Source organism: Mus caroli, unplaced genomic scaffold (assembly GCF_978045245.1).
Source record: "Mus caroli unplaced genomic scaffold, Mus_caroli_1 scaffold_20, whole genome shotgun sequence".
NCBI lineage: Eukaryota > Metazoa > Chordata > Mammalia > Rodentia > Muridae > Mus > Mus caroli.
This window is the reverse complement of record NW_028227275.1, coordinates 50137593-50148316: the sequence shown is the minus strand read 5'-3', so window position 1 is coordinate 50148316 and position 10724 is coordinate 50137593. Positions and strand designations below refer to the sequence as shown.

The window sequence follows — 10724 nt, the reverse complement described above, 5'->3', positions numbered from 1 at the left end:
ACGGTATTTAAAGCTAAATGTATATGGGAAAAGTAAAAGTGACACTATTCTGGTTATTATCACAGATTAGCACATAGGCATGCACATTGTACTGTGATTTGTTTAGCGACAATGTTACAGTATTTTTCTTTCAGCTATAACAAATTGTACTGTGTAATGTTTAAGTTGTTCTCAGATTTCTGATGGGGTTTTAGTCTCATAATCAAACTCAAGTTGTTTAACATTGAGAGAGAGAGAGAGTTTATAAAGAGTGGATGTCATGGTTTTCAGGTGGTTTTATAGGCTAAAATCTAAACACAATCTAGGGATCCACTCATAACTCTTAGGAATGATGGTAGAATATTTTACCTAATTGACAAATATGATGGACTGAATGTCATTTGTATGTCCTATTGTGTAATTTACATGCTTGTTATGGCTCTGCTCAATTTATACCTGGGAGATGAGTTTTTGTTTTGTTTTGTTTTGTTTTTTGACAGAAAAGGTGAGGTGTAAGAGGAGGTTCTGATACCTGGTTCCCTAATTGGTTCTTGATTTGTCAATAAAGGGACAGGTGGGACTTCCCAGTTCCAGGAGAAAAAGGCAGACACAAGGAAGGAAAGGGGGCTTTTTGCCATGCTTTGAAGGAAAAGGGACGCAAAAACCATGTAAGACCTTTGGAGCAGCTAAGGCCTGTGGCCTCTGCTACTAGCAGGTTGCCAAAGACCTTTGGCAAGGACTAATTGGAGTAAGCCACTAAATTTAGGGCAGAATGAGAGATGGTGATAATAAATAGGTAAGGGTATGCATTTCCAGGCAGGAAGTATTAGCGTCCAGCAATTGTGCTTAGCAGGCAAGTTAAGGTAGCAAAGCTGAGTGTATGTCTTTCATCCACAGATTCAAAAGGAAGCTGGGTTAGGTAGCGCTGGTTGCTATCAGTCCTGGAGCTAAGCCGGGTGGACCAAAAGGAAACAGAGGCTGATAGAGTGGCAGCTCCTGGGCAAGGCAGTGGCGTGCATTGAAAACTACACACATCAACAATGGCTCTTTTTTTTCTTTTTTCAGAGAAATTCTTGCCAAGTCTTCAACTTTTCGAGTTTGTGTGGCCGAAAAGAGCATGGCTTGCCTGTGTGCCGGCAAAAGTTTAATAATTTGCTTTAATTCCTCTTAAACCCAGCACCCAAAATACATTCAGCCTCATCAATAACCAGACACTGTAGATTCTTGTACATAAACCTTGGTGTGTTCTGTATGTGGTCTAGGACCCGCGCTGGTGTGGCCATGATGATGTTGATTGCATTGGCGAGCCTCTGCTCTTCAGCAGACCTGTTAATACAGCCCCTGATCAGCTCACACGGGTTCACATGGTGCATCATCCGTTCCTTGAGAACACAAAAGGTCTACATAGCCAGTTTTCTGGTAGGAGAGAGAATCAGGACCTCTGTTCCGTTCCTGAGAATGAACTTCAATTTGACAATGAGCTTGCTCACAGGGATGAGAAAAGTGAGGGTTTTTTTCGCTGCCAGTTTTTGTAGCAGCCAGAAGATCCCTGCCTTTCAGAAGTGGCCAGATACTTTTATGCTGGATCTCTATCATGTGCTTTAAGCCCATTTCTTCTATGTCCTAATCTCACCAATGAGATTAGACAAGGAAGCAAATGAAGTGTCCTCAAAAGAACACGTCAATCCTAGGGGAAGGCTGGGCACCTTGCTGTCATTTGGTTTCTTCATACCATCTTCTGGTTCCCCACGAGCGACAGTTCTTTCTTCAGTTTTTTGCTTTTAATTATCAGACCCAGTTTCACTTGCCATTTCCCCCTTTTTCTTCTTCTTTTTAGTTTTTGGTTCTGAGTTGGGAAACAGTGTAGATGATGTGTCTCTGTTGGTTAAAGTGGTAAGTTCTGGGGGGTGACTTTTAACTTTCCATTTTTCACCGACTCCTCATGCATGTCTTCTTATGTGCATCTGCTGAGCCCACAGTCACTGAGTGCTTCAGAGACTTATTAGATCTTCCACCTTTTCCAGTTTCTTTAGGCACATCTCCATTTTGAGGTTGTGACAGGTTCATGCCTCATGCTTCTTGCAGCTTCAGGCTCTCCAGCCACAACTTGGCATTCCAAATCTCAGCCTTCTTGCATAGGAGTTTCATCTGTATTTGTGACATGTTGCCAGGAAGCCAAATCGGTCTGCACCTATGGACAGATGCCTGTAGTCCATGTTTTAATTGGGTTATTTGGGTTGTTAGGGGTCTCAATTTGAACTCAATGGACTCAATTATTGAGTTCTTTATAAATTTTTGGATATCAACCCTCTGTCAGATGAAGGGCTGATAAATAACCTTTCCCAATCTGTAGGCTGCCCTTTCATCCTAGTAACAGTATCCTTTGCTTTACAGAAACTTTTCAGTTTGATGAAGTCCTATTTATCAACTGTTAATCTTAGAACCCAACCTACTACTGTTCTGGTCAGGAAATTGTCTCCTGTACCAATACATTCAAGGATATTTCCCAATTTCTCTTCTATGAGATTTCGTGTATCAAGTTTTATGTCGAGGTCCTTGATCCACTTGGACTTCAGTTTTGGGCAGGGTGATAAATATGGATTTACTTTGATTCTTCTACATATAGACATCTAGTTAGACCAGCGTCATTTGTTAAAGATGTTTTCATTTTTTCATTGTATCATTTTGGTTTCTTTATGAAAACAGTCAAGTGTGAGTATGTGGATTTATTTCTGAGTCTTCAATTCAATTCCACTAATCAATGTGTCTGTTTTTCTACCGATACATTTTTTTAATTGAATATTATATTTCTTTACATTTCAAATGTTATTCCTGTTTCCGGTTTCCCCTCCATAAATCCTCATCCCATTCTCTCTGCTTCTATGAGGACACTCCGCCACCCTACCCCAACTCCCACCTTACTGCCCTGGCATTCCCTTACACTGGGGCATCAAGTCTTTATAGGACCAATGGCCTCTCCTCCCACTGATGCGAGACAGCTGCTATATATGCAGCTGGAGCCATGGGTCCCTCCATGTGTACTCTTTGGTTGGTGGTTTAGTCCCTGGGAGCTCTTGGGGGTGGGTCTGATTGGTTGATATTGTTGTTCTTTCTATGGAGTTGAAAACCCCTTTAGCTCCTTCAGTCCTTTCCCTAACTCCTCCAGTGGGGTCCCCATGCTCAGTCCAATGATTGGTTGAGAGCATCCACATCTGTATTTGTCAGGCTCTGATTGAGCCTCTCAGAGCTCAGCTATATCAGGCTCTTGTCAGCAAGCACTTCTTTGCATCTGCAGCACTATTTATTGAAGATACCGTCTTTTCTCCAGTTTATGTTTTTGTCATCTTTGTTAGGTTTTAATTTAATTAAGTTGTATGTGTTCATATTTGAGTCTTTGCTTTTATTCCATTGGTCTACACATCTGTTTTTGTTCCAGTACCATTCAGGTCTTATTGTCATGGCTCTGTAATATATCTTAAGATCTGGAATGGTAATCCTTCTATCATTGCTCTTTTTCTTCAGGATTGTTTTGTTGGTCTAGAGTCCTTTGTACTTCCATATAGGATTTAGTACAGTTTTCTATTTCTGTGAAGAGTGATATGGGGATTTTGATTGGGATTGCTTTGAATCTTTAAATAGATTTTGTTTAAATGATCATTTTCACAAATTTAATTCTATCAGTCCTGAAGTAAATGCTGTCTTTACATTTTCTAGTGTATTTCTGCAGAGCTGTAAAATTTCATCACAAAGGTCCTTCCTTTCCTTGGCTAGGTTTATTACTACATATTTTATTTTCTTTGAGGATATTGTGAATGGGAGTGTATCAATGATCTCCTATGTATGTTTGCTGTGTGAAAAAGCTACTGATTTGTGCAAGTTGATTCCATATTTCTGAATTTGTATTTCATTTTGAGAAGATTTTAGGAGAATTTTTTGGGTCTCTATTGTATAGTATCATGTCATCTGAGAATGGGAATAGTTTGTTGTCTTCATTCTCTATCTGTACACATTTCAATTTTCTTCTCTTGCCTTATTGTTCCAATTAGTATTCAGAACACAATACTGAAAAAAAATGAGAATAATAGAATTTCTGTCTCTTTCTTGACTTCAGTGGGATTGCTTTAAGCTTTTCTTCATTTACAATGATGTTGGCTATGAGTTTATAAAATATAGCTTTTATTATATTGAGGTGTGTTCCCTCTAGCCTACATTCTGGAGGAATTTTATCTCGAAGGCTGAAGGGCTGTTGGATTTTCTCAAAGGGCCTTTTCACATCTCTTGATATGATCATGCAATTTTCGTCTTTAAGCTCATTTACATGATTGATTTATTATATTAATGAACCTGTGAAGATTGAACCACTCCATGTTTTCTGGATACAGCCAATGTTGTCATGGTAGATAATCTTTTTTTAATATATGTTTGTATTCTTTTTGTTAGTATTTTATTGAGCATTTTTAGATCTATGTTCTTCAGGAAAATGACATGTAGTTTTCGTGTGTGTGTGTGTGTGTGTGTGTGTGTGTGTGTGTGTGTAATTAGAGTGACACTGGCTTCATAGAGGGTGATCAAGAGTGCTCCTTCTGTTTTGGCAAAGAGCAGCTTTGGCATCTAGGGCAAACTGGAGTGGGTCATAGAGTAGGCAATTGGTCATTCAGCAGACTTTTATTGGAGGGAACACAGCTTGATTCTCTGGGGTTAGTGGAGGACTCCCTGGGGCTGGAAGAAAGACTCTGGGTCCAGTGAAACTTTCTGGCGCCAGCAAGAAAAAGGTGGGATGGAATCACACAAACAGACACACGTACCCACATACACATGCACACACACACACACACACACACACACACACACACACACACACTTGGTGGATGAATCAAGCCTCAACAAGCTCCTACAACTTCACCAATTACATACATACATACATACATACATACATACATACATATATTTGTTGGGTGGAACAAAGCTCCAACAACTTTATTTCTTCTCCCACATCTTATATATCCCAGAAAATCTTTCAAGACCTACAAAAATTACCCACATTCTATTTATATTTATTCATTGGTTGCTAATTATTCTATTCCACAGATGTGGGTCAATTACACTATGTTCTGAACTTTGTTGGCCTTGTAGCTTTTATAAATTACCAACTCCTCATAGAAACTTGACTGCAGTGAAGTGGAAGAATCTGGGAGCTTCTTCCTAATCAACTCGTGGTGGTTGAAATTCTGGCCCTGCCACTTAATGGCGGTGTGATATCCATTCCTTCATTTTAAAAATGGAGCCGAGGATACAACAGACCAGGTATTTCCCTAGGTCAGAAAGTATGTCGTAGGTCACAGTTCTTGGCCCCCAGGAGACCAACTCTTTTGGGCTCTTCCTAGACTTTTGTCATTGTACAATGAATCATGCCTGTGTGTAAGGATACAGTGAGATCATGAAGTAATTTACTCAATGTACAGTAGACAAGGAAATAATGCTCCTGCTGCTGTTCCTACCCAAATGTTTCAAACTCCCTTATTGCCTTCTCCCCCATCCCACCCTTCTCCCATCAGGCATTATGGTTTGGGATGCTACACTGTAATAATATACCACAAATTGATACTTGTCTATATTCTCAATAAAAGTGTTATTTGGAACCGGCCACCTTCCTGGTCAGAGCACAGATGTCCGCCCGGACCGAGAGGCTTCTGCCTCAGGTTCCGAGGGAGCCAGCTTGGTTCCGGGACTCCGCGGAGGGCAGTCTGCACAGGTGACAATGTGGACTACTGAAACAACGGCTTCTGTGACAGGCCAAAGCAACACAGCTTCTGGGAAAGATCCTGTTTTGGGCCTTCATCTTTGGCCAGGAGGAGGTCCAAACACCAGATAACTGTGCACCTTCCCTGAAAGAGGAGACCTTGCCTGCAGAGACTGCTCTGACCACTGAAACTCAGAGGAGAGAGCTAGTCTCCCAGGTCTGCTCATAGAGGGTAAAAAAATCACCAGAGGAACAATCTCTAAACAGAGACAACTATAACAACTAACTCCAGAGATTACCAGATGGCGAAAGGTAAATGTAAGAACCTTACTAACAGAAACCAGGACCACTCACCATCATCAGAACCCAGCAATCCCACTTCGCCCAGTCCAGGGCACCCCAACACACCTGAAAAGCTAGACCTGGATTTAAAAGCATATCTCATGATGATAGTAGAGGACATCAAGAAGAACTTAAATAACTCACTTAAAGAAATACAGGAGAACACTGCTAAACAAGTAGAAGACATTAAAGAGGAAACACAAAAATCCCTTAAAGAATTGCAGGAAAACACAACCAAACAGGTGATGGAATTGAATAAAACCATCCAAGACCGAAAAAGGGAAGTAGACACAATAAAGAAAACTCAAAGTGAGGCAATGCTGGAGATGGAAACCCTAGGAAAGAAATCTGGAACCATAGATGCGAGCATCAGCAACAGAATACAAGAGATCGAAGAGAGAATCTCAGGTGCAGAAGATTCCATAGAGAACATCGGCACAACAATCAAAGAAAATGGAAAATGCAAAAAGATCCTAACTCAAAACATCCAGGAAATCCAGGACACAATGAGAAGACCAAACCTACGGATAATAGGAGTGGATGAGAATGAAGATTTTCAACTCAAAGGACCAGCAAACATCTTCAACAAAATTATTGAAGAAAACTTCCCAAATCTAAAGAAAGAGATGCCCATGAACATACAAGAAGCCTACAGAACTCCAAATAGACTGGACCAGAAAAGAAATTCCTCCTGATACATAATAATCAGAACAACAAATGCACTAAATAAAGATAGAATACTAAAAACAGTAAGGTCAAGTAACATATAAAGGTCAAGTAACATATAAAGGCAAGCCTATCAGAATTACACCAGATTTTTCACTAGAGACTATGAAAGCCAGAAGAGCCTGGACAGATGTTATACAGACACTAAGAGAACACAAATTCCAGCCCAGGCTACTATACCCAGCCAAACTCTCAATTACCATAGATGGAGAAACCAAAGTATTCCACGACAAAACCAAATTCACCCATTATCTTTCCACGAATCCAGCCCTTCAAAGGATAATAACAGAAAAAAACCAATACAAGGACGGAACCACGCCCTAGAAAAAACAAGAAGGTAGTCCCTCAACAAACCTAAAAGAAGACAGCCACAAAAACAGAACACCAACTCTAACAACAAAAATAAAAGGAAGCAACAATTACTTTTCCTTAATATCTCTTAATATCAATGGACTCAACTTCCCAATAAAAAGACATAGACTAACAAAGTGGCTACACAAACAAGACCCAACATTTTGCTGCTTACAGGAAACTCATCTCAGAGAAAAAGATAGACACTACCTCAGAATGAAAGGCTGGAAAACAATTTTCCAAGCAAATGGTATGAAGAAACAAGCTGGAATAGCCATTCTAATATCTAACAAAATCGACTTCCAACCCAAAATAATCAAAAAAGACAAGGAGGGGTACTTCATACTAATCAAAGATAAAATCCTCCAAGAGGAACTCTCAATTCTGAATATCTATGCTCCAAATACAAGGGCAGCCACATTCATTAAAGAAACTTTAGTAAAGCTCAAAGCACACATTGCACCTCACACAATAATAGTGGGAGACTTCAACACACCACTTTCACCAATGGACAGATCATGGAAACAGAAACTAAACAGGGACACAGTGAAACTAACAGAAGTGATGAAACAAATGGACTTAACAGATATCTATAGAACAGTTTTTCCTAAAACAAAAGGATATACCTTCTTCTCAGCACCTCATGGTACCTTCTCCAAAATTGACCACATAATTGGTCACAAAACAAGCCTCAACATATACAAAAATATTGAAATTGTCCCATGCATCCTATCAGATCACCATAGACTAAGGCTGATCTTCAATAACAAAATAACTAATAGAAAGCCAACATTCACGTGGAAACTGAACAACACTTTTCTCAATGATACCTTGGTCAAGGAAGGAATAAAGAAAGAAATTAAGGACTTTTTGGAGTTTAATGAAAATGAAGCCACAACATACCCAAACTTATGGGACACAATGAAAGCATTTCTAAGAGGAAAACTCATAGCTCTGAGTGCCTCCAAAAAGAAACTAGAGAGAGCACACATTAGCAGCTTGACAACACACCTAAAAGCTCTAGAGCAAAAGGAAGCAAATTCATCCAAGAGGAGTAGAAGGCAGGAAATAATCAAACTCAGGGGTGAAATCAACCAAGTGGAAACAAGAAGAACTATTCAAAGAATCAACCAATCAAGGAGCTGGTTCTTTGAGAAAATCAACAAGATAGATAAACCCTTAGCCAGACTCACTAGAGGGCACAGGGAAAGCATCCTAATTAACAAAATCAGAAATGAAAAGGGAAACATAACAACAGATCCTGAAGAAATCCAAAACACCATCAGATCCTTCTACAAAAGGCTATACTCAACAAAACTGGAGAACCTGGATGAAATGGACAAGTTTCTTGCCAAATACCAGGTACCAAAGTTAAATCAAGATCAGGTTAATGATCTAAACAGTCCTATATCCCCTAAAGAAATAGAAGCAGTCACTAATAGTCTCCCAACCAAAAAAAGCCCAGGACCAGATGTGTTTAGTGCAGAGTTCTATCAGACCTTCAAAGAAGACCTAATTCCCGTTCTTCACAAACTATTCCACAAAGTAGAAACGGAAGGTACTCTACCCAACTCATTCTATGAAGCCACAATTACTCTGATACCTAAACCACAAAAAGACCCAACAAAGATAGAGAACTTCAGACCAATTTCTTTTATGAATATCGATGCAAAAATCCTCAATAAAGTTCTTGCTAACCAAATCCAGGAACACATCAAAACAATCATCCATCCTGACCAAGTAGGTTTCATCCCAGGGATGCAGGGATGGTTCAATATACAGTAATCCATCAACGTAATCCAGTATATAAACAAACTCAAAGACAAAAACCACATGATCATCTTGTTAGACACGGAGAAAGCATTTGACAAAATCCAACACCCATTCATGATAAAAGTCTTGGAAAGATCAGGAATTCAAGGCCCATACCTAAACATGATAAAGGCAATCTACAGCAAACCAGTAGCCAACATCAAAGCAAATGGTGAGAAGCTGGAAGCAATCCCACTAAAATGAGGGACTAGACAAGGCTGTCCACTTTCTCCATACCTATTCAACATTGTACTTGAAGTCCTAGCCAGAGCAATTAGACAACAAAAGGAGATCAAGGGGATATAATTTGGAAAGGAAGAAGTCAAAAATATCACTTTTTGCAGATGATATGATAGTATATATAAGTGACTCTAAAAATTCCACCAGAGAACTCCTAAGCCTGATAAACAGCTTCAATCAAGTAGCTGGATATAAAATTAACTCAAACAAGTCAATGGCCTTTCTGTACACAAAGGATAAACAGGCTGAGAAAGAAATTAGGGAAACAACACCCTTCTCAATAGTCACAAATAATATAAAATACCTTGGCGTGACTTTAACTAAGGAAGTTAAAGATCTGTATGATAAGAACTTCAAGTCTCTGAAGAAAGAAATTAAAGAAGATCTCAGAAGATGGAAAGATCTTCCATGCTCGTGGATTGGCAGGATCAACATTGTAAAAATGGCTATCTTGCCAAAAGCAATCTACAGATTCAATGCAATCCCCATCAAAATTCCAACTCAATTCTTCAACGAATTAGAAAGGGCAATCAGCAGATTCATCTGGAATAACAAAAAACCTAGGATAGCAAAAACTCTTCTCAAGGATAAAAGAACCTCTGGTGGAATCACCATGCCAGACCTAAAGCTGTACTGCAGAGCAATTGTGATAAAAACTGCATGGTATTGGTATAGTGACAGACAAGTAGACCAATGGAACAAAATTGAAGACCCAGAGATGAACCCACACACTTATGGTCACTTGATCTTTGACAAGGGAGCTAAAACCATCCAGTGGAAAAAAGACAGCATTTTCAACAAATGGTGCTGGCACAACTGGCGGTTATCATGTAGAAAAATGCAAATTGATCCATTTCTATCTCCTTGTACTAAGGTCAAATCTAAGTGGATTAAGGAATTCCACATAAAACCAGAGACACTGAAACTTATAGAGGAGAAAGTAGAGAAAAGCCTCGAAGATATGGGTACAGGGGAAAAATTCCTGAATAGAACAGCAAAGGCTTGTGCTGTAAGATCGAGAATAGATAAATGGGACCTCATAAAATTGCAAAGCTTCTGCAAAGCAAAAGACACCGTCAATAAGACAAAAAGGCCACCAACAGATTGGGAAAGGATCTTTACCTATCCCAAATCAGATAAGGGACTAATATCCAATATATATAAAGAACTCAAGAAGGTGGACTCCAGAAAATCAAATAACCCCATTAAGAAATGGGGCTCAGAGCTGAACAAAGAATTCTCACCTGAGGAATACCGAATGGCTGAGAAGCACCTGAAAAAATGTTCAACATCCTTAATCATCAGGGAAATGCAAATCAAAACAACCCTGAGATTCCACTTCACTCCAGTCAGAATGGCTAAGATCAAATATTCAGGTGACAGCAGATGCTGGCGAGGATGTGGAGAAAGAGGAACACTCCTCCATTGTTGGTGGGATTGCAAGCTTGTACAACCACTCTGGAAATCAGTCTGGCGGTTCCTTAGAAAATTGGACATAGTAATACCGGAGGATCCAGCAATACCTCTCCTGGGC

General features: G+C 39.6%; 1 pseudogene; it reads right to left on the bottom strand.

Moving 5' to 3' along the window:
- Positions 1-894: 894 nt before the first annotated feature.
- LOC110285982 (ATP-dependent RNA helicase DDX18 pseudogene) lies at positions 895-2142 on the bottom strand (annotated as a pseudogene).
- Positions 2143-10724: the final 8582 nt, after the last annotated feature.